Genomic DNA, 27,050 nt, shown 5'->3' with positions numbered 1-27,050 from the left:
TACCACACTCTTGTGATGGGACCACAATCAAAGAAACATTTAAATATTTCAGTAAAGATGGATATGCAATCAGAGACAGTATCCACATCTCTCTTCAAGAGCATTGGCTATTCTTCTACAGTTCTCCATGACTTATTGTTGTGGGTAGTAATTTTCAACTCTGACAAATACGTATTAAAGATCAGGAAAGAGAAAGGCTTCTTTGTGTTGGTGAGATGAGAGTTTGTTTGCCTCAAATTACCCGGCAAAATCAAGCTCACACATTTGATTGATTTTGTATACATAATTGACATACATATGTAAGACGCTCGTTTATAATTATATTTGGGGAATGGTTTGTGTTCTTATGTAGCTGAATTGTTTTATACTTTCTGGATGTCCCACGATCATATTCTGAAGTAGTTGTGTTCTGTGTTATGAATCAAGCACTGCTAGGAATTGTGTCTATTTGTTTTCCAATGTATTTTTTATGAATAAATAATTCAGTGTGGCGCAAGAAAAGTTTTATTCTAAAAGTGTGAGAGATATTGCTTGCATATGGCTCCCAGATGGTCTCCCATTCTGGTAGCTGAAAGAGCCAGAACTTCAATTTTCCAACAGCATTGTCTATCTTCCAACTATCCCTAGGAACATATTAATATACTGCCTTATACTGAGTTAGATCATTCATCCTTCTAGCTCAGTATTGACTACACCAGGATTGGCCCACATGCTGCCCTCCAGATGTTGCTGAAATACAACTCCCATCAGCCTCAACGAGCATGGACAATGAACAAAGGTGATGGGAATTGTAGTCCAGCAGCATCTTCTGGAGGACATCATGTTGGCAATCCATGGTCCCCATTGACTGGCAGTGGCTCTCTGGGTCTCAGGCAACAGCAGTGGCGGTTTATGCCCTATGGGACTGGTGAAGTGGATGGTAGGGAGACCAACACTAAGTGGAACCACAGCCATTGACAGGCAGAGATCCCTGCTGACTTCTAAGAGAGGAACACTGAGACTAAGGAGGACCATAAGAAGAGCCTACTGGGTCCAGCAACCTGTTCTCTCAGTGGACAACCAGATGCCTGTGTGAAACCACAAGCAGGATCTGAGCACAAGAATAACTCTTCCCTCCCGTGGCTTCCAGCGATTGGCAGTTAGAAGCATCCTGTCTCTGACCATGAAGGCAGAGCACAGCCATCACTCAGGGGTGCCATCTAATAATAATAATAATAATAATAATAATAATAATAATAATAATAATAATAATAATAATTTTTATTTATATCCCACCCTCCCCAGCCAAAGCCGGGTTCAGGGCGGCTAACAACAATAAAATAATACAACATTCTAAAATCATTTAATTATAAAATTAATTCAAATCAAATTGATGACAACCATTGGGCTAGAGTTCTGTGAAGGTTGCCAAAGGAGGGAGTCAGGCTGTGCCCTGCCCAAAGGCCTGGTGGAACAGCTCTGTCTTGCAGGCCCTGCGGAAAGATGTCAAGTCCCGCAGGGCCCTAAGTCTCTTGTGGCAGAGCGTTCCGCCAGATTGGAGCCACAGCTGAAAAGCTCTGGCTCTGGTCGAGGCCACTCTAACCTCTCTGTGGCCTGGGACCTCCAAGATGTTTTTGTTTGAAGATCGTAAGTTCCTCCGTGGGACATACCAGGAGAAGCGGTCCCGTAGGTACGAGGGTCCTAGGCCGTATAGGGCTTTAAAGGTGGGCTCGAAGGTCCCTCAGTTTTTCAAGGAGTGTGCCAAGCCTCCTCAATATTCCACGGCGGCATGCTTGTGTCACTCGCTCATGCCAAACAATGTGCTCCCATCACATGCACCAGCAATGCGGTGTGAGCATGTGATGTGAACACATCAGGCGACGGCACCCCCCTCAATCGTGGGAAAAGCCAGCACACCTACCATCATGGCTAGTAGCCGCTGATAGGCTTCTCCTCCTCCAAGAATTTGTTCAAACCTCTTCTGAAGTAATCCAATAAATTTATTGATATTATTAATTAATTAATTTTTAGTTTATTATTTATATCCTGCCCATCTGGATGGGTTTCCCCAACCACTCTGAGCGGCTCCCAACAGAACATTAAAAACACAATAAAAGATCAAACATTAACAACTTCCCTAAACAGGGCTGCTTTCAAATGTCTTCTAAAAGTCAGATAGTTATTTATTTCCTTGACATCTGGTGAGAGGGCGTTCCACAGGGCGAACACCACTACCGAGAAGGCCCTCTGCCTGCTTCCCTGTAGCTTCACTTCTCACAGTGAGGGAACCGCCGGAAGACCCTCGGAGGTGGAGCTCAGTGTCCAGGCAGAATGATGGGATTGGAGACACTCCTTCAAGTAGTCATCACTATCACCTGCAGGAGAAAGTTCCATAGTTTGATTATGCACTGTGTGAAGAAAGATGAAGAAGATGAAGAAGAAGAAGAAGAAGAAGAAGAAGAAGAAGAAGAAGAAGAAGAAGAAGGACTTGATATCCCGCTTTATCACTACCCTAAGGAGTCTCAAAGCGGCTCACAATCTCCTTTCCCTTCCTCCCCCACAACAAACACTCTGTGAGGTGAGTGAGGATGAGAGTCTTCAGGGAAGTGTGACTAGCCCAAGGTTACCCAGCAGCTGCATGTGGAGGAGCGGGAATGCGAACCCAGTTCACCAGATTACGAGTCTACCACTCTTAACCACTACACCACACTGGCTTTCTTTTACCTGCAACAACCCAGTTCAGCAGTCAGCACCACCCCTTTGGCTGGTTGTAGGAAGCCAGGCGGGGGGGGGGGCTATTTGAGGGTGGACTGAGGTTGGAAAACCAGTGCCCTATTCTCCCCAACTCTCCAGCCTACACTGAGGAGGGGCCTTTCCTGGACCTGCTTGGAGACGTCGCAGATTGATTCAGTCCTCCCAAGTCTTTTAATCCGAACCTACAGATGCATACGGATATATCTATTGCACTGCCACATCCCTGTTCTATGAATCAGGCTGCTGGTTCCTCCAGCAGTAATAGATCTTCTTTACTACCCTTTTAAATAATGTCTCCTTTTTCCCCTTTTCCCTTTCTGCACAGATCCTGAACAGATAAGTGATGCTTGGAGTAAAATACCAGAATTTGCCACTCCAATAACTTGACTTATTTCCTCATTATTATACATCAGGACCCATGGAACCCTCAACCATTAATGGAGGACCTTTTATGACATGATAAAAATGGGAACAATGTGGGGAGATCGCTTTGCCTTACTTTTCTGTCATGGAAATTGCTGATGAGCAAAAGCTCATTTGTCAAATGATATCACCTATCATGGGATTTTAACTAATATCATCTATTTATCTATATTGTTGTTTACAAGTGGAAACATGGGCTGGAGAGGGCGGGGAGAGGAAGAGTTATTATCCTGGCAGAATGTCTACAGTGGGACATCCAGGGTAATAATCTGGACAATCAATGGCCTCCGGGGAATGATTTCTTGCAAAGCCGAGTCGACTACCCTGAAAGGTAAAAAACGTTTCTCTCCACTTTCTGCTGAGTTAGAAAGTTGTTACTTTGGAAGGCTGCCTCGTAAAATTTAAATATCATGAGCTTCCTTGACATTGTGATTCATGATGCAAATAATGGCACCATTAAAGGAGAGTGGAAGCAGTTAGCCCAGTCGCTTGCAAAAGCTGAGAATTAGAGTTCCTTGAAATATGACCGCCAGACTTCGATGCAAATGTATCCCCTTCACTCTGGCTGAGTGCAAATGGAGGACAGAGGAGATGAGAGAAGCCTTTGTTAGCAAATTATAAAGCATTACCAGGGCTACAGAGAGATAAACTTGACAAGGGGTGCGGGGATGGCTAATTCAGCAGGATTAAGAATGCTAATGCCATATTTCTCAGTTTGGAGCGGATTGTTAAAATATAGATATTTAAAAAGATCCCGGAGACCCATTACACCGGCTTGCCTGAGGCGGTGTGAGGAATGGAGATTGCGCCAAGCTAGAAGTTTCTACCGAGGTCACCGTGTAAACAGTTAATGAAGCAGAGACACTCATGGGATTCATTGGCTGAACATTTTGAGATGTGTTCTCTATAAATGTTCAATTGGCAGTTGCAAAATTACCTTGGCGATGCTCTGAAAGGAACGATGGACATCTTATCCCCCTTCCCCGCATTAAACGGGGTGTTCAGAATTAATTCCTTCATTTTCGAAGGCAGTGTAACGGTTTGACTGGAGCTTCTAATAAGTGCTGGAAAGTTAAAAGGGAAGTTGTGTGTGGCAGGGATAGAGAATGGCTAGAGGTCAGAAACACCTCCACGCAATCTGGGAGTGTAGATAGGGGTTATTGCAACACTTCAGCCAGCATTTTTATCGCTAGATTTACCTTCTAATTAGCTAGCATTAAAATGCACCCCTCAGTACCATCTGCAAAAAAACCAGTTTAGGTGAATTGCTTGGGCGTAAGCCAATTTGTGTGGGATGTGGGTGGCGCTGTGGGTTAAACCACAGAGCCTAGGGCTTGCCGATCAGAAGGTTGGCGGTTCGAATCCCCGCAACGGGGTGAGCTCCCATTGCTCTGTCCCTGCTCCTGCCAACCTAGCAGTTCGAAAGCACATCAAAGTGCAAGTAGATAACTAGGTAGCGCTCCAGAGGGAAGGTAAAAGGCGTTTCCGTGCACTGCTCTGGTTCACCAGAAGCGGCTTAGTCATGCTGGCCACGTGACCCGGAAGGTGCACGCCGGCTCCCTCGGCCAATAAAGCAAGATAAATGCCGCAACCCCAGAGTTGGCCAAGACTGGACCTAATGGTCAGGGGTCCCTTTACCTTTACCTTTAAGCCAATTTGTAACCTGTTCCTGTGATGTGAAGTTCTCTTGCTGGGCAGCCTAATGGCTGCAGCTCCAGCACAGGGGCACACAACCCATTGCCACAGGTGAGCCTTCTGTCCTCTACCCTGCCCTCCTACAGCTATGATTAATTGGACTCCCCACAATAGTCCCATTAAGTTCCTAAACCTCCCAGCCGTATCCCTTCCACCCCACAAGGAAGATGGATCCAATATTTTTGCCCAGGACTAGCGAATGGTGATGCCTCGCATCAAGCTCTGTTTCTTCCCTTCAGAGTGCCTTCCTTGCTAGAATTTTAATTTTACTACTACTACTACTACTACTACTACTACTACTACTACTAATAATAATTTATACCCCACCCATCTGGCTGGGTTTCCCCAGCCACTCTGGGCAGCTTCCAACAAACATTATTGAATTGAGGATACATTGTCAATTGGAACACCCGTCATACTCGATTTCTCCAACCAACTGTCCTCCTGACGTTTTAGACTCTCGCTCCCATCACCCCTGACCATTGGCCCTGCTAAATGGGGCTGATGGGAGTTGTAGTGGCCAACAGGTAACCTAGAAGAAGACCACAAGCAGGACCTAAGTAATCAGCACCCTCCCCACTTGTGGGTCGCAGCAACTGGTATCCTACCTCTGACAGCAGAAGTAGAACATAGCCATGGTAGCTAGTAGCTACTGATAGTCCTCTTCCCCATTAATTTGTTTAATCCTCTTTTACAGCCATCCAAATTGATGGATGGCCATCACTACATACTGTAGTAGAGAATGTGGTAGCTTAACTATGCACTATGAAGGAGTACTCCTTATTGTATCCCCCGATATGCCCCACGGAGGACCTTAAGGTCCATAAATAGCAACACCCTAGAGGTCCCGGGCCCTAAGGAAGTCAGATTAGCCTCAACCAGAGCCAGGGCCTTTTCAACACTGGCTCCAGCCTAGTGGAATGCTCTGTCTCATGAGACCAGGGCCCTACAGGACCTGATTTCTTTCTGCAGGGCTGTAAGACAGAGTTGTTCTGCCCGGCCTTCAGCTTGGAATCAATATCACCCCCCCCCTTTCATTTTTCCTTTCTCCTTCTGTGTTGGAACTCCTATTTGGGGACTTCACTGGCTTTTTTATGGCCCATGTAGGACCAGTCTGGAAAGTTGGCTTTGGTGAAGATTTGACGTTTTCATCCCCAAAAAGTTTTTGGTTTGAGTTTCTACTGAAATGAGGCTGCATTTTAATGTTGCATTTTAATCTTCTTTTTAAGTTGTATTTTAATCAATTGTTTTTATACCTGGTGTTAGCCGCCCTGAGCCCAGTCTTGGCTGAGGAGGGTGGGGTATAAATAAAATTTATTACTATTATTTATTATTGTCTGTCCTGAATCTTCCAACACTCAGCTTCACTGAATATTCCCGAGTTCCAGTATTAACCTTCTATTCCATTTCTTCCAAACCATGTTATATACCTCTGTCACATCCCACCACACACATACGTATTCTCTAAACTAGTAAGTCTCATGCAAGGTGTCACACGACAGAGGTACTACCCTTCCTCCAATACTCCACATTTGGTCCCTAGCCTGCATTCAGCTCCCACCTGTGTCTCCTAGAAGCTGTCAGCATGCGACAGTGGCCACACCCTGGGAAATGGCTTTGACCAGTTGACTGAAGCAAGTGAGAATAGCTGACAGTTCTCAAACCCACAGTGACTTCCTTTCATGCAAAAACAGACTCTGGTGGATTGAACAGACAAGACCATTACTGGGGACAACAGTCAAGAAGGCAGTTTCTGTGTGTGCTTCAGAGAGACATGAGGAGTAGGTGGGGCTCATCAGCCTGGGAAAGTAGATCATCAAGGAGACTTTACCTGGTCCATGCATTTCTGCACCTATTATTTGACTGGAGAATTGCATTGCAACGTTAAGAGAAGTATGGATTTTGAAAGGTTTGCATAGTGTTTCAGTTTGCATAGTGCTTTGGTGAGTGTGAAATAGTTAGGATCATCTTTAAGAGTGAACTGGATCAAATTGATCTACTTCTAGTATGCTGATTGTAGATGCCGAGATGACTGCCATTTTTGTCTCCCTTTGTCCAACTGAGTAGAGTAAGTGTATTTGCATCGATACATTCCAAACTATTGGGTCAACTCTATGAGACAGTCACATCTACCATTTTTTTGAAAGCAAAACGTAGAACTTCAAGCTGCTTCTGAGGAAACCAGCCCTCCTTCCATGGGCAAGAAAGTGGACTCCACAAAGGACAACAAAATGAAAAACCGTGGATCCTAAATTTATCTTGACAGGTTAGCTAATGAAGGAAAACTGTTTACATGTTGTTGTTCTTCCAAGGCTTGGGTGATTAGATCCTATAAATTATGCAGGACACCATTAATAAATTTCATTAGGCATCGTATTAGGCTGTCCTCCAACCAAGTACCAGCATCTGATTAATTACACAGTGATCACTGAAGAGCTGACATAGCTAAAGAATGGGGATTTGTGTGAAAGGCCCATCGGATCCAGTCTTCATTAAAGTGATGGCAGAAGTGTTCAGGATAACAAATCACTGTTGGATAGGACAGATCAGAAGTCATTAAAGTTTCAGCATTTTATGAATTTAATATTTTATTTGGGGAGGTGAATGCCAGAGACATTCATCTGGTAATGACACCTCAGGTTTTTCTACCCCTTCATCTGAGCAGATCTGCTGGCGGCAGTGCCATGGGGGAAATAACAACAACAACAAAATCTTTTAATGAGACTTCCATGGCTTGAGAACAGAGCATTCAGCTCTCGTGTATCTTACAACCTCTTCAGTTTTACGTTGATGGACTTGTCTTTCTTGTTTGAAGGTGTACGACATGGGCTGGAAACTGGACCTGGCTGATGCAATGCATAACTCATGGACCTTTTCACAACTGCCATTCAGCTACCTGCAATCCCCAATTTTGACACAACCTCATCTTTGTCTCTCCCATGCCTCGTGTCAGATGTGACATCAAGTATAGGCCAGGTACACACCTTCTATTTTTGAACTCTGTCTTTCCAGTCATCTGAATGCGCAGCTGACTGGACGTCCCACTGAGTGACAGCTGCACATTTTGGCATGTTTATAAATGAGTGTTCACATGCACATTGAAAGCAATGGACATCTGTACCTGCAGTTCGTGGAAACAAGGTGATCAGAGATACTCTGAAGAGGGTGTGTGTGTGTGTGTGTGTGTGTGTGTGTGTATAAGCAAGACTACTGGGCATAAAAACTAAACCCTATGGAAATAAAAGAGAGAGGCATTGTATGTTTCCTAGGGTTATCTCATTCCTTCAGCAAACCTGATAGATGGGTTAGGCTGGGACAGAAAGTCTGACCCAAATCCACCTTATTCGTTTATCTGTTTTAATAATGTATATATCACTTAACACCATTGTTTCTAAGGGGTGTTAAAGTGGGGTGCAATGATTTCCCTGCTGAATTGCAGGAGCATGCCATCAGGATTGGCATTCCGTCGGCTCCTAAAAATACATCCATTTAGGCAAGGATTCTCCTGAACTGAACTTCTGATCTTGTTGCTTTTTAACTGTTTTTAACTGCTTTAATTGCCATGCTTTTTAACTGGGTTGTTTTATTGTATATTTTAATGTAAGGATGTTTTAATGCCCCGGTGAAATGTTTATTGTGAATTTTTATGATGCAATTGGTTTTTATAACTTTAAGCCCACTTACTTGAAGCCATTTTGGCAAATAAGCAGTATATAAATAAATATATAATTTGGAGACAGAACAGGATCAGTTAAAACTAACCGTTTAATCAGAAAAACTCACTTAAAACACCTGTTGAAGTTTTAAAAGTCTTCACCAGGTGCTAAAAGTTCAACTGGGAGTGGGCTTATCTGGTCTCAGCTCCAGGGGACAGTTCCTGAGTAGAAGGCTCCTGATGGAAATAAGTCATATGATCTGACCCACAGTGGGCCACTGACAGTAATTCTTCCAATGATATCAGTAATTGGGCAGAGATATTAGGAATCAGGCAGTCCTTAAAGTATCCTGGAGTGAAGTTTGTTAAGGGTCTTGTAAATTAATAAAAGAACTTTGAACTTGACCCAACAACATCTGGGGAGCCAGTGAATGCTGTATCAGAATTATGTTCTAATCAGATTCATGGCTGAGCAGGAATTCTTCAGCCTAGGTACCCTGGATCCAAATCCAAAATTCATTCCGCTCTGCTTCCGTACATGAATTTGGAAAGGTACCTGTCTGTATCACAGATGAACAATTTTCTCTCATATGTTCTAACACCTGCTGCTTCTGAATGGGCAGCCCTCCTTGTGCTTTCATGTCTCTGTTGGGCCAATGTAATTTCCTGTTTTCAGGTTCTGCACTTTATGTACAAAGACGAGTTTGTGAAATTTATTTCCTCATGCTGACTGACCTAGTTCTTACAGCTTTCCTGGCCTGCATATGATGAAACTGCATCCAAATTCCCTTCCTTTTTCTTTCTTGCATTCCAAGGTGTATTTTTTTATTTTATGTCTCTAAAAATGGCATCTCAAAATGAAAAAGAGAGAAATGGCATTGCTAGCAGCAGAAAATAAACATACCCTTATACAAACAAAAATATAAGCCAGGATGGAAATGTTTAGAATTTAATAATTAAAAATATTGCTTGGTTTTAATTACTGTTCTATGATTTTGTCAGTAGAATTTAGAATTTTTTTATTACGGTCAGACACCAGCTTGTGAAACACAAATGGAACTACAATCCCAAAAGCAAAACAAACATTTAAAACAAGGACTCTCCTCCCTGGAAGTGAGGGGAGTGGTTGTGGACGGGAGCCCGAACTCCGCCTCCCCACTCACCTGGCTGGCGCCCGCCCCCCCCCCTTCAGCAGGTACCCAACCAGGTGCCTCGGGGGGGGGTGGACAGCATCCTAAATGCTGCGGCGCCAGCCCTCCCCCGGTCTCATTCGCCTTCGACCCGTCGCGAGTCAGGATTGTCTCCGGTACATTCCCAGCAGCGACGACCATGTGGATCCAGCTTAGAAGAGGAGCTTTAACAGAGAAGTTTTTTGCCTTACCTTTTCCTATCTTTTCTGCTGCTATTTGCGTAACTTGGGCTTGCTTTCCCCGGTGTACCTGGGGGCTCACGGCAGCACCGCTCCGCCACTGTGTGTGCGGTAGGAGTGTGTGTGTCGATTTGCTCTCTCTCTCTTCCTGCTTTCCTCATCCGGGTTAGCGTTAGCTAATTTGGTTTCCTTAACGCCCCTGCGACAAAAATCGGTCTATTGGCAGTGCGTGTGCCTGTGTGTCTTTAACGCTGCTGCGCTGTTTGGGGAGAAAACGGGGGGACTTCCAGTGCACGTTCCCAGCACAGCTACGTTCTGAGGGTTTGGTCAGTAGCAAGGGTAAAGGGTTAAGAGACGTGGGTGGCGCTGTGGGTTAAACCACAGAGCCTAGGATTTGCTGATCCGAAGGTCGGCGTTTCAAATCCCCGCAACGGGGTGAGCTCCCATTGCTCGGTCCCTGCTCCTGCCAACCTAGCAGTTCAAAAGCATGTTAAAGTGCAAGTAGATAAATAGGTACCGCTCCGGTGGGAAGGTAAACGGCGTTTCCGTGCACTGCTCTGGTTCACCAGAAGCAGCTTAGTCATGCTGGCCACATGACCCGGAAGCTGTATGCCATCTCCCTTGGCCAATAAAGCGAGATGAGCACCGCAACCCCAGAGTCGGTCACGACTGGACCTAATGGTCAGGGGTCCCTTTACCTATAAGGGTAAAGAACCTCAGGTCCAGAGATTGGATGTGGCTCCTGGTCTCTCACTCTGGCCCTCAACACTTTCCACAGATCACACCCCTCTTCCCAAGCCACACCCTTCACTGGTCCTGCTTTGCAGCATCCTCAAATGTTTTTGCCTGCCTGTAATTTGTCCTTGAACTCTAATAATGGCTGGATGGAGTTAAGAGAGGCATATGCGAGTATGTTTGGAAACTAGGCTATTATACAAAGCTCAAATGTACATACATGGCTCTTCTCACTCTGTCTAGCATGTTGCTCCCAGAAGGTTTTCCAAAAGAAATGCAGCAAAAGATGTTCCCCACCCCTGGACACCAGCCTCCATTTGCCTCTTGCATTTGCTGAAGTAAAAACGTAAGACGACCCTTCCAGATCTGGCCAATGGCTCCTCTAGTCTATCATCCTGTGGTGAACCAGTTGCCTATGGGAAGCTTGCAAGCAGAACATTCTCCTCCTCCATAGTTTCCAGCAACTGCTATTCATAAGCATTCTATCTCCAATTGTGTAGGCAAAGCATAGCCACTAACACTAGTGGTCTTGATGCTCCAGGATGCTCCAACAATAGCCTTCTGCTCCAGGAAATGGTCTAAACCTCTTTTAAAGCCACCCAAGTTGGTGGCCATCACATTCTATGGAGTTCCATAGAAGCAGAACATCAGAACTAGGCATATTATTTCCAGCTCATTGAAATACTGGACTTCACCAACTTGCACGCCACCAGGCATCCACCGCCAGCTGTTGCCTGACCTACAATGTGTTGGTAGGCTGCAATCCACTCCAGAATTTTGGGGAAACTAGCTATGTGTGCTGGGCCCGGGGGTAACCCATGAAACGCAGTCCAGGACTGGTCCAGAATTTGAAGGTTCCACTAGGAGTCAGTCCGACAAGGTCAAGGCAGGACATGAGGCGGGAAACCAGGCAAGGACAGGTACAGGATCTCAGGCAGGATCTGGCATACAGCAATGTTGCTCCCGCAACCTGGGGTGGGGTTTGACAGCCTTTTATCTCTGATGGAGTAACAGCTGGTCCAGATCCCCCACTGACTCACTTCCCTGTCTCGCCTGAAGGCAAACACTCCTCCTGCGAGTACTCAGGTCTCTCCTTCTCTCAGACCTTAGTCTCTGCAGCTCGGGAGACTTTGATGGGTTACTAGACCCAGGGGCCTCCTCAGCCTCCCCTGACCAAACCGGTAGCAGAGCAGCTGTAAGTGATGGCCCAGCTGAAGGCAATGAGGTAATCCCTGCATCTGGAGCCAGGGCAGGCTCAGGCCCCTGACTCGGCCCAGCTGGTGTTTGTTGCAGGGGAACCTGTGCAGACTGGGACTCTTCAGGATCAGGCCCCAGACTTGGTTCAGATGATGCCTGAGGCAAAGGATCTGGTGCAGACTGAGACTCCTCTGGTTCTGAGTCTGAGCCCAAGTCCCAGGCCATCATACTATGAGTGTTTGAAATTTTTTGTAAAAATAAAAAAATGCCATGCCTCCTGTTCACAGGGTTGCCATATCCCTGGGATTGATCTGAAGTGTCCAGGTTTGCTTTTCCCTGCAATAGATGGCAGGGGGAGGGCTTGAACCTCAGGTGGGCCAGAGAACATCTTCTCCACCCAAGCTCCTTAAGCAGGTGAAAAGGAATGAGCCCCTTACTTCAGCTGGACCTGGAAACATCCCCTTTACCTAAGGTTTCGATCTTAATTTCCAACCAGTGACATATTTCCTCATTTGTTTTTTTAATTGCTTGTTTTAAATGACTGTGGTTAATGCTTAAAATGTCATGCTTAAGGATGTCACTCCGTGTGACATCACCAAAGACCATCCCTAGGTCTCTGATTTGGGCCCTGGAATCTCAAGGTCTGGGATGCTCAGAAACTGCCATGCTCATGACCCAGAAGCCTCTGACAAATGCTTTTCCAGAGTCCTACATCACTGCTTATCTTTTAGGATCTTGCAAATGAGGTTGGTAAACAGCACGGCCGATGTGTTGTGTCTAGCTCACTGTACAATTTGGAACGTGTTTTCGCTGCATCTCATTCCTTCTGAAACAAATGGCTTTATTTATATATAGTGTTGACAAGCCTACAAAGTATTTCATTTTGTACATCTCAGCTTTGTTGTTGTCAGGAAAAGAAAACCTTGCACAGTTGTAAGCTGACACACCTTCGCTATACAATTAGGCTCACAACTGAGCAACACACGGTTGCAAATTACCTAGGGGTGTTGACATGAGGGGGTGGCAGCCCCAGGAAATATCCATGGAGCCAAAAATAGCCCTTGGTGGGATCAGAGGGGCGGGAGGGCAACACCTTTGCTCTAGCACAGGTGTTGGGAAACCTTTTTTTAGCCTGCGGGCCATGTTTCTTCATGAGGAACTTTCTGAGGGCCGCATGCCAGTGATGAATGGGGTCAGAGGGCAAAGTGGGTGGAGCAACTGATGTGATTTTCACCTTTGTATGGTAGTGTACATTCCAGGTAAGTTCAGTTGGATGTTTATACAGTGAGAGATACGTTTCCATCGCCCCATCCTGGCATACAAAAGGAATCATCACAGTCCATGAACATATTTCACCTAGGGAAAATCACTCAAGGAAACCACAAAGCAGGGATATTGAGGGAAATGGCATGGCCTAGATCAGTGTTTCCCAAAGGAGGTGATACTGCCTCTTTAGGGGTTCTGGAACGATCCATGGAGGGACTAGTAGCCTCAGGTGCAATTGGAGGGCATTGAATAAAAATAGGGGGTTGGTGGAAGCATAAAGAAAGAAGAGAGAAGAAAAAAAATTGAAAAACCATTTGTACATGTTTCATCTGTTGTGTAATGATGTTTATTGCCAGGTTGGGCACCACTGCAGGAAGGCAACAATGCCTCCCCTGGAGCTTTTAATAAATAATGTTATAATTTCAACCTTCAAAGTGTCTTAATTACAACAACATCTTTCTTTACTTTGTTGTAGGATGTAGGTAGAAATAGAGGTACATAAAAGAATGCAGATTTGTCACTGCATCTTTGTTTGTTTCCAGGGGGTAAAAAAAATTCTGAAAGGGGGGAGGTTGGCCAAATAAGTTTGGGCATCTCTGGCCTAGAGAGTCTTGAGGACCATTGATAGCACAAGTGTTAAGTTGTGGGCGAACATAGCAGACGACACAGCGATTTCTCCAGAGCAGCTTTTTATTTGTAAGCTGGACAGAACTGAACAGCAAACAGCTCAGCCGGCCTGCTTTTATAGGCAGCCGGCTGTCAACATTGTAGCAACAACAACCCAGGGTTTCCTGCCTAAAATAACTGACGTGGACCTGAGTGAAAACTATCTACAGTATCCCCCTGCTGGCCCAGGGTGAGAACTTCAGTACATAACACCAAGGATGGAAGAATGAGGAAACCCCGACAAAAGAGCAGTGGCAAGAGAAATTGGTGAACTATGCAGAGCTGGCTAAACTAACAAATAAAATGTGAGATAAGGACAACTGTGACTTCGAAGAAGAATGGGAACTCTTTACAGATTACTTTAAAAGACAACAAAATGAATTGGACTCCTTGGCAGGTTTTGAATAAACACACACAAATTTATTGATTGTTAACATAGCAGATAGATAATATAAGGATTTATACAATTTTATAGTATGCAGAGAATAATAAGTGTTGAAAAATCAGAGAGAGGAGCTGAGGGAAGTCTCAATGGGGGAGGGCTTGATGGGGGAAAGGGGGGAATGATGAATATGAGATGTTTTGATATTTTGATATGTTGAAATTGTTAATAAGAAAACTTTAGAAAGAGAGAGAGAGTCTTGAGGACCAGCTAAAGAAGTCTTGGAGTCCCCTTGGCCTGAGGTTCCTCATCTACGTTCTAAGACAAGGGTGGGGCACCAGTGGTGCTCCACATGTTGGACTACATCTGCACGGTGCCATCTTGCAACCCTATCTCAAAGGCACACTGCCTCCAATGGTGAAAGTTTGAGATAGATGGAGGTGAATTCCTTGGAGATGCTGGGATGTTCTGAATGTGGAAGAGGAAGTGGGCACACCTACCCACAGCTGCCTGCTTTAGTTTGTTTTTGCGTGTATGAAAAGCGACAAAAACTGAAACTGACATTTTTGAGAACGAGGGAGTCTGTGTGTGCTGAGCTATGACCTGTAAGCTGAAAGCATCTGGGGTTCCTCTCCGGGGATCTGATATGGGTCACTGGATTTGCTGCTTTGCAGGAGCTCTGTCCTCTCTCACCACACGTGCCTATGTTCAACTTGCAGAAACCAATTATTGCATAGACACCAGGAGTCTCCAGTGATCTCGTCCCTCACCAGGAAAGCAAGCCCAGGTGAGCTCTGCCCTTGGAACTTCTCACCATTTGAGGGAAGTGGAGCAGGGACATAACAACAGTCTGCTTTGCCTGTGGGAATTCTTCAAAGCACTCTCTCTCTCAGAAAGGCTAACAGAAATCTGAATCCCTCCGAAGAAAACGAGTGCTTGAATTGGATTTCTGAGTTTGTAGAGTACTATTTATTTCAGCTCTGGCATATGACTAGGGGCACCTGAAATGTCACACTGCCATATTCAATTCCCTTTGTTACGTCCTTAGGTCTTCCTGGATGTTTAGAGAGAGTGACAGTGCTTGGCCATTTGCCTTTTTCCCTGCATGCTTCAACTTGACAGCTGTTAACTGCAAGGAGGCTTTGATGGTGTTTTTCCTGTCCCTTTTGTTTTCGAGAACACTTTCGTTCTCTCTTCTTTTTCATACCAAAGCTCTCTTTCTGTCACCCCCTTGAATGCTCAGAGGGAGGCGGGAGCTCCACTCAAAGTTAATCGGCCCAACTTCTGATACTTTATTAATTCTCTGAGATTTTGCCTTCTTCCCAAAGCAAATAACCTAGAAAACTTGTAGAGTCCTTACTGAGAATATACCCACAATTTTAGGGCTTCCTCCTCTGATGGAATGACTGGGGAACTCCATGTATATTCTTGTGTCGTCTCATCAGGTTTTGCCTAGAGCCAAATTGAAATCTGAAGTTTCCTCCTGGGGTGAAAGTGGAAGATCTTCAAGGGCAACCATAAAAGAAAGAAGTTCAGCAGGAACCCAGGAAGTTCGCGTAATGCCACCCCCCCCACCCCCCCGGGGAAGGGGAGCGGACTTCCAAAAAAACCCATAGATGCACATAATTAAAATACTCAATAATATAACGCACATAATTAAAGTACATGATTGATTGAATAATTGTATCAAAACATGTTTGCATTCCCTATTCAGAAATCCTCCGGAAAAATAATCTCTCAAAGGACCTGTTGATGTCATTTTACCATTGTACTGTTGAGAGTGTATTAACTTATGGTTTTAAACGCAGTGTAAGGTAGTCTCTATGGGAGTATGTTGTATTTAATTATGGGGTATCAGAGTTTTTAGAGAGTTAACCAGGCTGGTATAGCTAGGATAGCAGGCTTATTGGTTTTTGAATGTCTGATATAGATTTGTTCAATTGCATTGTTCTGTATGGGCGAATGACAATAAAGATTATCGTATCGTATCGTATCGTATCGTATCGTAATGCCTGAATATGCCTTCTTCTCTCCCTTATAAAGACTAAGAAGTAGCAAATAGCAGAAAGACTGACTGGCACAAGAAAAGCCTTCAAGTCCTCACCCCTTAAGGCTTCCATATACTTGAGAATGCTGAGCTGTTTTAACTTCCAGTGGTTCCCAGTTCAGTTCAATGAAACTACAATTCTGATGCTCCACCAAAAGAAAGGGTAGCATCCAAATTGATCCAGGAACATCCAGATCTTAGGGATGAAGCCTCCAAGACTTCTCCTGTTGTCAGCCAGCTTTCCATGCCATCATCACCCTGCTTCCCAGGAGAAACTTTCTCCTGGAGGTAAAGGTAAAGGGACCCCTGACCATTAGGTCCAGTCGTGACCGACTCTAGGCTTGCGGCGCTCATCTTGCTTTATTGGCTGAGGGAGCCGGCGTACAGCTTCCGGGTCATGTGGCCAGCATGACTAAGCCGCTTCTGGCAAACCAGAGCAGCACACGGAAACCCCATTTACCTTCCTGCCAGAGCAGTACCTATTTATCTATTTGCACTTTGACGTGCTTTCGAACTGCTAGGTTGGCAGGAGCAGGGACCGAGCAACGGAAGCTCATCCCGTTGTGGGGATTCGAATCGCCAACCTTCTGATTGGCAAATCCTAGGCTCTGTGGTTTAACCCACAGCGCCACCCGTTGGGAGCCAATTCACAAGGAAATGTGTCTGGCAGTGAACCCTTTATGAACCGAGGCAAAACTTCAAAAGAGGGTTTTGAACTCCCCCAGTTCCAAAATTCACCTAAATCTACTTGTTGCTGTCTTTATTCCTAGGATGCATTTCTGCTTTCCTCCCTAGCAGAGTGAAGGGGGACAAAAACAAGATGATTTTGGCTCACACCGGACTCTTTTTATTTTCTTTCTAGCAGAGCAATCAAGCTCTACATCATATCTCTGCTTGGCAAGCAACCTAGGGGATGAGTAGCAAGAAACTGTTCCTCCAAGCACGGGAGAGATGCCAATATAATTACTCTCATCTCAAGTCCCCCCCCCCATGTGGCAGCTGTGGGAGACCAGAATGCAGATGCCAGTGATGGCGAAATGAAGAGGGGGAGGAAAGCTGGTGCCAAGGGCTTCTGTTGCTATGCCAGAGCCACAGAAGGCACCCAACTTTGTAACCATGAATGCAATTTTAATCTGAACACCTGATAGCTAGTATTCAGTCAAGCAGCGACTCCCTTTGGGCAGATCTAACAGCAACAGAAATATCTGATCACCTCCCTTTAATTGCTGGCAGCAGTCTCTGAAAACTGGGATGGAGGAGGCTGCTGAAACTGGGTTAACATCCTTTTCAAATGTACTACTAGTAAGCCAGGTATCCCCCATCTTATATTTGTTTATTTGTTTTTTTCAATTTTTAATATTTTTTAAAAAATTAATAAACAACAAAAAAGAAAAAAATGCAATATAAAAAACAAACAAACATACAACATTTATCCTATCTATTATAATCCCACTTTTGTTACCATTGTTAAATGACTTCCTCGGATCCCTTTAGCTGAGTTTCCATATGACTCATTGTAGCAGTTTTCAAATAATAGTTTCCAATAAAATTAACTTAATCAATTAACATCTTTCTTTCTTATCATGTTCACTTCTATCCATAGTGTTATGCAATTTAAAACATTTAACTCCTAAGCCAATTTGGTACTCACAAATACAGTGGTGCCTCGCAAGACGAAAAGAATCCGTTCCGCGAGTCTCTTCGTCTAGCGTTTTTTTCGTCTTTCGAAGCAAGCCCATTGACGGCTTAGCGGATTAGCGCTATTAGCGGTTTAGTGGCTTTTAGCGGCTTTTAGCGGCTTATCGGCTTATCGGATAAACGGATAAGCGGCTTAGCGGCTTAGAAAAAGGGGGGGAAAGGGGGAAAAACCCGCAGGAACTCGCAAGACATTTTCATCTTGCGAAGCAAGCCCATAGGAAATTCGTTTTGTGAAGCACCTCCAAAATGGAAAACTCTTTCGTCTAGCGAGTTTTCCGTCTTGCGAGGCATTCGTCTTGCAGGGCACCACTGTAGTACTAAGTATATTATCTTAGGATATTTAACTAAATAATCCTTAAATTTCTTCTATTCTATTCTTCTTGGTACTCCTCCTCTTTCTTTTCGTGGATTCTTCCGGTCAGGTCGGCCATCTCCAAAAAGTCCATCATCTTCATCTGCCATTCCTCCACCCATCTTATATTTATGCAGCTGGTTCTTCCTGCCCCGACAGTTGTCCCTATTGAAATTCATTTCATTATTTTGGGCCCAGTTCTCCAATCTGTTAAGGTCATGCCCTCTAAGTACCAGCATCCGGGGAACAAGAGTGGGATGTAGTGTTCAGTTGGGGTTTCTGTGGTTTGCCGGAAACACTTAGTTCACCACTATTGGGAATGGGCACTGGATAAGCTACTGTCTGATTCAGTGGAGCCCTTCCTATGTGAGCCTGAGACAGTTGGTGTAATATCACAGCTAAGAGAGCTGGTTTGTGAGCTTGGAAATTGCCAGTTCAGATAGTCCTGTAACACAGACATACCCTGCAAAATGGGGGTGACAGTAAAACTGATGCAATATGTTGGGAGGGCCATAGCTCAGTGGTAGCTCAGAAGGTCCCAGGTCAATCCCCTGAGGATGTTTCACCCCTCCCATTGCAAGAATCTACTGACAATGTTTCAGAAAGGAGGGGGCAGATTTTGCTCATTGCTTCTACCGCTCCAGCCTGTGGGAGTCTGAGTGTTATCTGTATATAGATAAGGTGACTGCTCAAGCAGCTGTAACACTCATGCAGTCCAGCGTCTCCAATTAGTCTTTAGTTAGTTTATGCAGTAGCTGTAGAGAATAAAAGAAGTTATACTTCAGAGCTGTCATTTGTGTGGTTCATGCTCTGCTGTGCTCCGCTGACTTTTGGAACTGAGTTTGGTGCTCACAGCTCTAAGCTGTGAGTCCACAGCACTTAGACCTGCTCCCTGCAGTGGAAGGTCTCTGGGAGTGCTTTTCCAGCTTGCCTGGCCCAGTCGGGGCTGAAGAGGTTGAGCCCAGTTGTTGGCAAAGCTCAAAGGCGAAGCTGACATCCCCAGCATTTCCAGCTGGGACTGGGAGAGAAACCTGCTTGAAACCTTGGACAACCACTGACCATCAGTGTAGGTCTGGTCTGGATGGACCAACAGTCTGACTTGGTCAGACTTTCTGTGTTTCTCTTGCTTTGCAAGATGGTTATTAGGATTACAGAGATAACACATGTGGAAATAAAAAAGCGCATTGAATTTATTGAGGCAAAAGCTTACATGGACCAGTCTCTGCTATCTGATGGATCAAGTTCAGTGCTGACCCCGATTTGCAATTCCTATATGCACCAGCACTGGCAAAGTCCCCGCATTGCAGGGGGTTAGACTACATTACCCTTGGGGTCCCTTCCAATTCTACAGTTCTGTGGTCCTATGATCCCTGTTTCAGAGAGAACATTTTGAAAGGATTTTATTTATTAAGGATACACACCCAGGAAGAACATTGCCAGGTCTGGTCTTGTAGCACTGCATGGACAGAACACCTGCAAAAGAGGCATGGACTTGCCAAATTGACACTGTTACACGAACCACATAATAGAGGGTTGCCATATTCCCAAAAGGGAAACTCCGGTTTTTGGGTGGCATGCATATCTGTGGTATGACAAGGTTAAAGCACATAAAGCATTTAAAAACCATGTTGTCAGGAAAGCATTGTTTAATGTCTGGACAAGATACAAAGATTTATTGGAAAATAAGACCCCAAGGTGGTTGTCACCTATGGAAGCAAAGGCTTGAAAAGACTCAATATGGAGGCCAAATGGCCGAAATATTGGGAGATATTAGAACAAGAAGGAGACAAATTGAAATTGCAGAGTTTTGAGAAACTAAAAGATAAAGTGCGAGACTGGTTTCATTATCATCAAATAAGAGAGGCCTATAATTTGGATTAAAAAATGGGCTTCCAGGTGGAAAAATCAAAATTGGAAACAGAACTGTTAGAACCTAAACGTAAGATACTATCAAGAATGTATAACTTGCTGTTAAAATGGAATACACAGGATGAAATGGTTAAATCAGCTATGATTAAATGGGCACAAGACATTGGTCATAACATTATGTTATGGACCACATAATGGTTGTGGACCACTGGCATGAAATTTATGGCATGTAATGCCCTAAGAGAGAGTATTATGAAAATGATTTACAGGTGGTACATGACCCCAGTCAAGCTTGCAAAAATCTATCACTTGCCTGATAATAAATGTTGGAAATGTAAAGAAACTGAGGGTACATTCTCTCACCTTTGGTGGACGTGCCCAAAGATTAAGGCTTTCTGGGAAAAGATCTATAATGAACTGAAAAAGGTATTTAAATATACCTTCCTTAAGAAACCAGAGGCCTTTCTCCTGGGCATGGTCGGCCAATTGGTGCCAAAGAAAGACAGAACATTTTTTATGTATGCAACAACAGCAGCAAGGATACTTATCGCAAAGCATTGGAAGACACAAGATTTACCCACCTTGGAAGAATGGCAGATGCAAGTAATAGACTATATGGAGATGGCAGAAATGACCGGCAGAATCCGAGACCTGGGAGAAGAGTCGGTGGAAGAGGATTGGAAGTTCAAAGATTACTTGCAGAAACACTGCAAAATTTATGAATGTTAAAATGATGTTGGATATAAAAATAATATGGCATTAGTGATAAAGTTAGAAAGAGTATGCAAAAATGAATTTAAAAAAAGGGTGAAAGACTAGAGTTATATTATGTCAAATTTAAACAATATGTCCAGTTACAGATAGGTAGCCGTGTTGGTCTGCCATAGTCAAAACAAAACAAATTCCTTCCAGTAGCACCTTAAAGACCAACTAAGTCAGTTCTTGGTATGAGCTTTCGTGTGCATGCACACTTCTTCAGATACACACTTCTTCAGATATCTGAAGAAGTGTGCATGCACACGAAAGCTCATACCAAGAACTGACTTAGTTGGTCTTTAAGGTGCTACTGGAAGGAATTTGTTTTGTTTAAACAATATGGTATAAGAGATTAAGTTATAAGGAATAGGTAAGAACGAATTAAAAAGACAAGAAAGATTGGAGACATAATAGGTTGAATTATATAATTAATAATGAGATTTGAAAGAGGGTAAGGATTTGCTGGGAACACAAAAAAGGGAGGTGTGAGGAAGTCAAGAAACAGTGTTAGATAAGTATAAAGCTAAAAATTGGATTTTTTCTTTTTTATGTTTTTTTTCTATTATCTTTTTTGATGATTTTTTGTGTATTGTTCTGTGTATTTTTTTTGCATTCTTGGCTATGTTTGTTTTCTTTTTCTCTGTTGTATGTATGTATGTGTCTTTTTGTAAAACCTTAATAAATATTTTTAAAAAAACAAAAACAAAAGGGAAACTCGGGAGAAAGATGTTGAGTTGGTTGGTTTTGCTCAAAGTTGTTGGCCCATTCCACATTTGCAAAAAAAACCAATTTTTTTCACTTTGGAACTCCCTGCCTACTGACGTCAAGCAAGCACTTTCACTGTACTCTTTTCAGCCCCTGCTAAAAGCATTTATGTTTAGACAGGTCTATCCAGGTACTGTACGTAGTATGTTGGCATGTGTTTTAATCAGGTTTTTTGTATATCATTGATTTTAGCATTGTTGTTTTTTTTAAAGGGTTTTAACTAGTTGGTTTTAACTTTGTTTTACTGATAATTTCACAGTTTTGGTCTTTTTTTAAAAAAAACAACAACAACCACACACCTGAATTCAGTTTCTTTCCCACAATCAAAGTGGTATATAAATTTAATTCATTAATTAATACACACACCCCTTTTAAAGATTTGATGTGTTGAAATGTAATGGTGAATCCTTCTGTAAGGGTAAAGGTAAAGGGACCCATGATCGTTAAGTCCAGTCACAGACGACTCTGGGGTTGCGGCACTCATCTCGCTTTACTGGCCGAGGGAGCCGGCGTTTGTCCACAGACAGGTTTTGGGTCATGTGGACAGCATGACTAAGCCTCTTCTGGAGAACCAGAGGTTGCTAGGTTGGCAGGAGCAGGGACCGAGCAACGGGAGCTCACCCCATCGTGGGGATTTGAACCGCCAACCTTCTGATCGGTGAGCCCTAGGCTCAGTGGATTAGACCACAGCACCACCCATGTCCTTGAATCCTCCTGTAGACAGAAACTAGTTTACGCCATCATATTTGTTGTTGTTTAGTCATTTAGTCATGTCCGACTCTTCATGACCCCATGGACCAGAGCACGCCAGGCACTCCTGTCTTCCACTGCCTCCCGCAGTTTGGTCAAACTCATGCTGGTAGCTTCAAGAACACTGTCCAACCATCTTGTCCTCTGTCCTCCCCTTCTACTTGTGCCCTCAATCCAACATCAGGTCTTCTCCAGGGAGTCTTCTCTTCTCATGAGGTGGCCAAAGTATTGGAGCCTCAGCTTCAGGATCTGTCCTTCCAGTGTGCACTCAGGGCTGATTTCCTTCAGAATGGATAGGTTTGATCTTCTTGCAGTTCATGGGACTCTCAAGAGTCTCCTCCAGCACCATAATTCAAAAGCATGAATTCTTCGGTGATCAGCCTTCTTTATGGTCCAGCTCTCACTTCCATACATTACTAGTAGGAAAACAATAGCTTTAACTATATGGACCTTTGTCGGCAAGGTGATGTCTCTACTTTTTAAGATGCTGTCTATGTTTGTCATCACTTTTCTCCCAAGAAGCAGGTGTCTTTGAATTTCGTGGCTGCTGTCACCATCTGCCGTGATCATGGAACCCAAGAAAGTAAAATCTCTCACTGCCTCCATTTCTTCCCCTTCTAGGAGGTGATGGGACCAATGGCCATGATCTTCAGGGGGTTTTTATGTTGAGCTTCAGACCATTATTTTTCACTCTCCTCTTTCACCCTAATTAAAAGGTTCTTTAATTCCTACTCACTTTCTGCCATCAAGGTTGTGTCATCTGCCTATTTGAGGTTGTTGATATTTCTTCTGGCAATCTTAATTTTGATTTGGGATTCATCCAGTCCAGCCTTTCACATGATGAATTCTGCATATAAGTTAAATAAGTTAAATATACAGCCTTGTCGTATTCCTTTCTCAATTTTGAACCAATCAGTTGTTCCATATCCAGTTCTAACTGTAGCTTCTTGTCCCACATAGAGATTTCTCAGGAGACAGATGATATAGCACAACATAAAATGTTGGCTCAAAGCCAATTTTTAGTGATCGCTAAAGCACCAGTCATTCCTTTCCCCCTTTTTCCCCCTTTTTGGAACTCCACCTCACATTGAGGATGGTGCCATTTAGAGGGTGTTTATGCCTCTCACAATGGGATGAAAAAAACCTGACACTTAAGCACAGGGTGTCTTTGATCTGCTGGAAACAGGCCGCCATAATGGAGAGTGTTAGCTGTAATAAATAGATTCAAGTGCCTTCCATTCTCCTTAACTGTGTTATCATTTTGTTTCTCCACTCACAAAGAAGGTTTTCATCCTACAAGGCCAAAGTGCACCCTGTTATTGATGGCTCGAGTATTTACTCTTCACAATGATAGGAATGGAAATGTATTTTTCCCTCTCTCAGCAGGGGGGAGTTGCGGACAGTGGAGAAGGAGGAGGACATCTGGAAAAGTCTGTGTGAAATAACGACTCCGGTGAATGAAAACGTTTCTCCCTCTCCCCTTCTACCTCTTATTTTAAACACCTGGAAGGTATTTTGTGTGGGGGATGCTAGCCATTAATGCTGTAATATAGGCTGAAAGCAGTGTGGCTTATAGCAAGGGTAGGGTGCCTCAGACCCAGACGCCAAATGTGGCCCTCGAGTGCTCTTTGCCTGGCCCTCAGAACACTCCCCAGGCCAAGCCCCTCAGCAGTTCTGTTTAATAGCCCTCTTCAGTGTTTTTGTCTCTCCAGAATGTTTCTTTGAACTCCTGACAAATGCTGATTGCTTGCCTAGATGGAGAATGGAGAAGGGTATTTGACTGTGTGTAGAAGGTGTAGGGATGCGGGTGGCACTGTGGGTTAAACCACAGAGCCTAGGACTTGCCGATCAGAAGGTCAGCGATTCAAATCCCCACGATGGGGTGAGCTCCTGTTGTTCAGTCCTTGCTCCTGACAACCTAGCAGTTCGAAAGCATGTCAAAGTGCAAGTAGATAAATAGGTACCGCTCCGGCGGGAAGGTAAATGGCGTTTCCGTGTGCTGCTCTGGTTCAGCAGAAGCGGCTTAGTCATGCTGGCCACATGACCCGGAAGCTGTACGCTGGCTCCTTCAGCCAATAAAGCGAGATGAGTGCTGCAACGCCAGAGTCAGTCACGACTGGACCTAATGGTCAGGGGTCCCTTTACCTTTAGAAGGTGTACCAAAGTAAAAATATACATTAATTGTGGGGGGTGGGGGGTGTTAGGGGAATTGTAGTACCTCTGGTGAGGGACATGTTGTGTTACATCTGGGGTAGTCTGTCCCCTTTAGGTCCCCACCATGCACTCAGTTCTCACTTGTGGCTCCTAGAAGCTGTCAGCATGCAACAGCAGCCACACCCCAGGAATGGCTTCAGCTAGCTGGCTAAGCCTGGTGAGCATAGCCGATGGTTCTCAAACCCTCCACAAGTTAGGGACTTCCCCTGCATGCGAAGACAGGCTGCGGTAGATTGAGCAGGTGAGACTAATATTGGGTCCAATGGTCAAGAAGGTGGTTTCTGCATGTGCTGTAGAGGGAAGTGAGGGGCAGGTGGGGCTCATCAACCTGGGAAGGTAGCCCATCTAGCAGAAGGAAAACTCCGATCCTATACCTCCACTGCCCTGTGGGATAGTCGTGAAGAAAAGTCATAAAACCTGCATACATCTGGAGTGGAGTCTCGCCCGAAAGCCTATTGGCTTCCACAGTCACTTATGGACTCAGTTAAAACCATGTTTATGGGATCTTACTTGGCTATGAGTGATAGCCAAAGGAGGAGGAGGAGGAGGAGGAGGAGGAGGAGGAGGAGGAGGAGGAAGGAGAAGGAGAAGAAGAAGGAGAAGAAGAAGGAGAAGGAGAAGAAGAAGAAGAAGAAGAAGAAGAAGAAGAAGAAGAAGAAGAAGAAGTCCCTAAGATGGTTGGATGGCCGCCTTGTATGCCTCCTTCTGGCAACTCCTGAAACCAATATGGCACCAAACGTATTGCTCTACTTTCCTTTGGACCACATCAGTGAGGCTGAGAGAGCAGTCTTGTCATCTGGGCAGGCCACGACCTCCATACACACTGCCCAGGCTTGCGCTCCAGGGAGGTCACTTCAGTGCAGATAATGCAATGGTTTGACCCCCGGAGATGCACCCCATTGTCTCTCAAGACAGACGGATGCCAACAGCAATGGACTAAAGCTAGGCTGAAAACCAGAAGCCCTTCTTCCTGCTGCCTTTGGAGACAGAGCTTTTTCTGTGGTGGGGCCCAATAAGGGCTCTGGAAGGGTCTGTGAAGGAGGCTCAAGAGGGTTCAACATGAAATTCAAATGGTATCCCAACTGAAACCAAGAATATATTGTCCTTGAATACAGAATAGCAGAAGAAGCTTGTACCTTACCATTAGGGCCTCCTCACTCTCCACCTCAACTCTCTCTCCATATATTAGCTCTTGGCTTAGCTCAGCTCAGTTCCTTTTTCCACAGGAAAGCTCTTCTCAGTGCAGTTGGTTGCTGGATCCCAGGAAATGCCGGTGAATTTTGAAATAAAAGAATGACTCATGAACAGATGTGGAAATATGGAGAACTGAACATAAGATCTTTTCTTTTTTCTTTTCCTTTCTCAAGAGAAACTGAGAGAAACCAAAAAGGGCAGATTCACCTACACTTACTGTATTACCTGGGGAACAGCCAAAGAGAGATTTCAACCAGGGGCTTCCAGAGTTGTGGCTCATTGTCTTCAAGATGCCAACTCTGAAATACATATAATCCTTCCACAGCTCTTTGTGGTGGTGGTGGTGGTGTGTGTGTGTTAAAGAAACAGTGAAAATTGAGAGTGATTGTTGAAAACGTTGACTGAATGAATGGTGGCTCCAGGTCTTTTCTTTGAAATTCGTTGCATGAGGAAATAACAAAATCATGTTCGGATGGAAGCCCACAATCCCCACATGCAAAATGTCTTTTCCATTTGTGTGTGGTTTGTGTGTGTATGTTTGCTTCCTACTTTCCCAGAGCTCTGCCTTCTCTTCATCAGCCTCTATTTCTCTGATCCATGATTGCAAATTAAGAACTCGAGTAACACAGATGTATCCTCCCCCCTTCTTCTTCTTCTTTTTTGTTTTTCCATGTCTGAGGAGTGAGCCAGGCCTCTGACAGTTTTTCCCTCCGTGAAACGAGACCAAAGTAATCAGCGTGAATTGAACGTGGAAGGGTTATGAGTCATCTGTTGTAAATTTGGCCGTGTGGGTGTGTTTAAGGATGAGAGGGAGAAGGGGCGGGGGAGAAAGGAAACGTATGAAGATTTTTAAAACTATAGAAAAGCAAAGGAAGATTAACAGAGCTCTGGAAGAGACCAAATAAGACTTCCACAAACTGATTTGCCTTTCTAACTGCGATTTAGGAGAGTGACACATAATTTGTTCCAAACATCGTCGATGCCTCTGACACAATGGAGTCTGACAGCTTGCATAACCTCCTCTTTCGGCTCTCATCTCATTTATTCCGTTTGAAGTTGAGTCCCGACAAGAGGGAAGCACGGAATTAATATTCCCTCGGATCCTCTCGGTCTCCAGAGGGACAGGCAACAGCTATTCGGGGAAACAATAAGCCCTTTAAACATGACAGGGGAACGAGGACCTTAGGTGGTAATGGAAAGTAACCATTATTAAATGAAGGAGGGGTTGGGGGAGAATCACACGACTTTGATTTGTCTCCCCACCACCCCTTAACAGAAAAAAAC

The sequence above is a fragment of the Podarcis erhardii genome (genome assembly GCF_964252035.2).
Source record: "Podarcis erhardii genome assembly, chromosome: 11".
Lineage (NCBI taxonomy): Eukaryota > Metazoa > Chordata > Lepidosauria > Squamata > Lacertidae > Podarcis > Podarcis erhardii.
Note: the sequence above shows the minus strand (reverse complement) of the source record.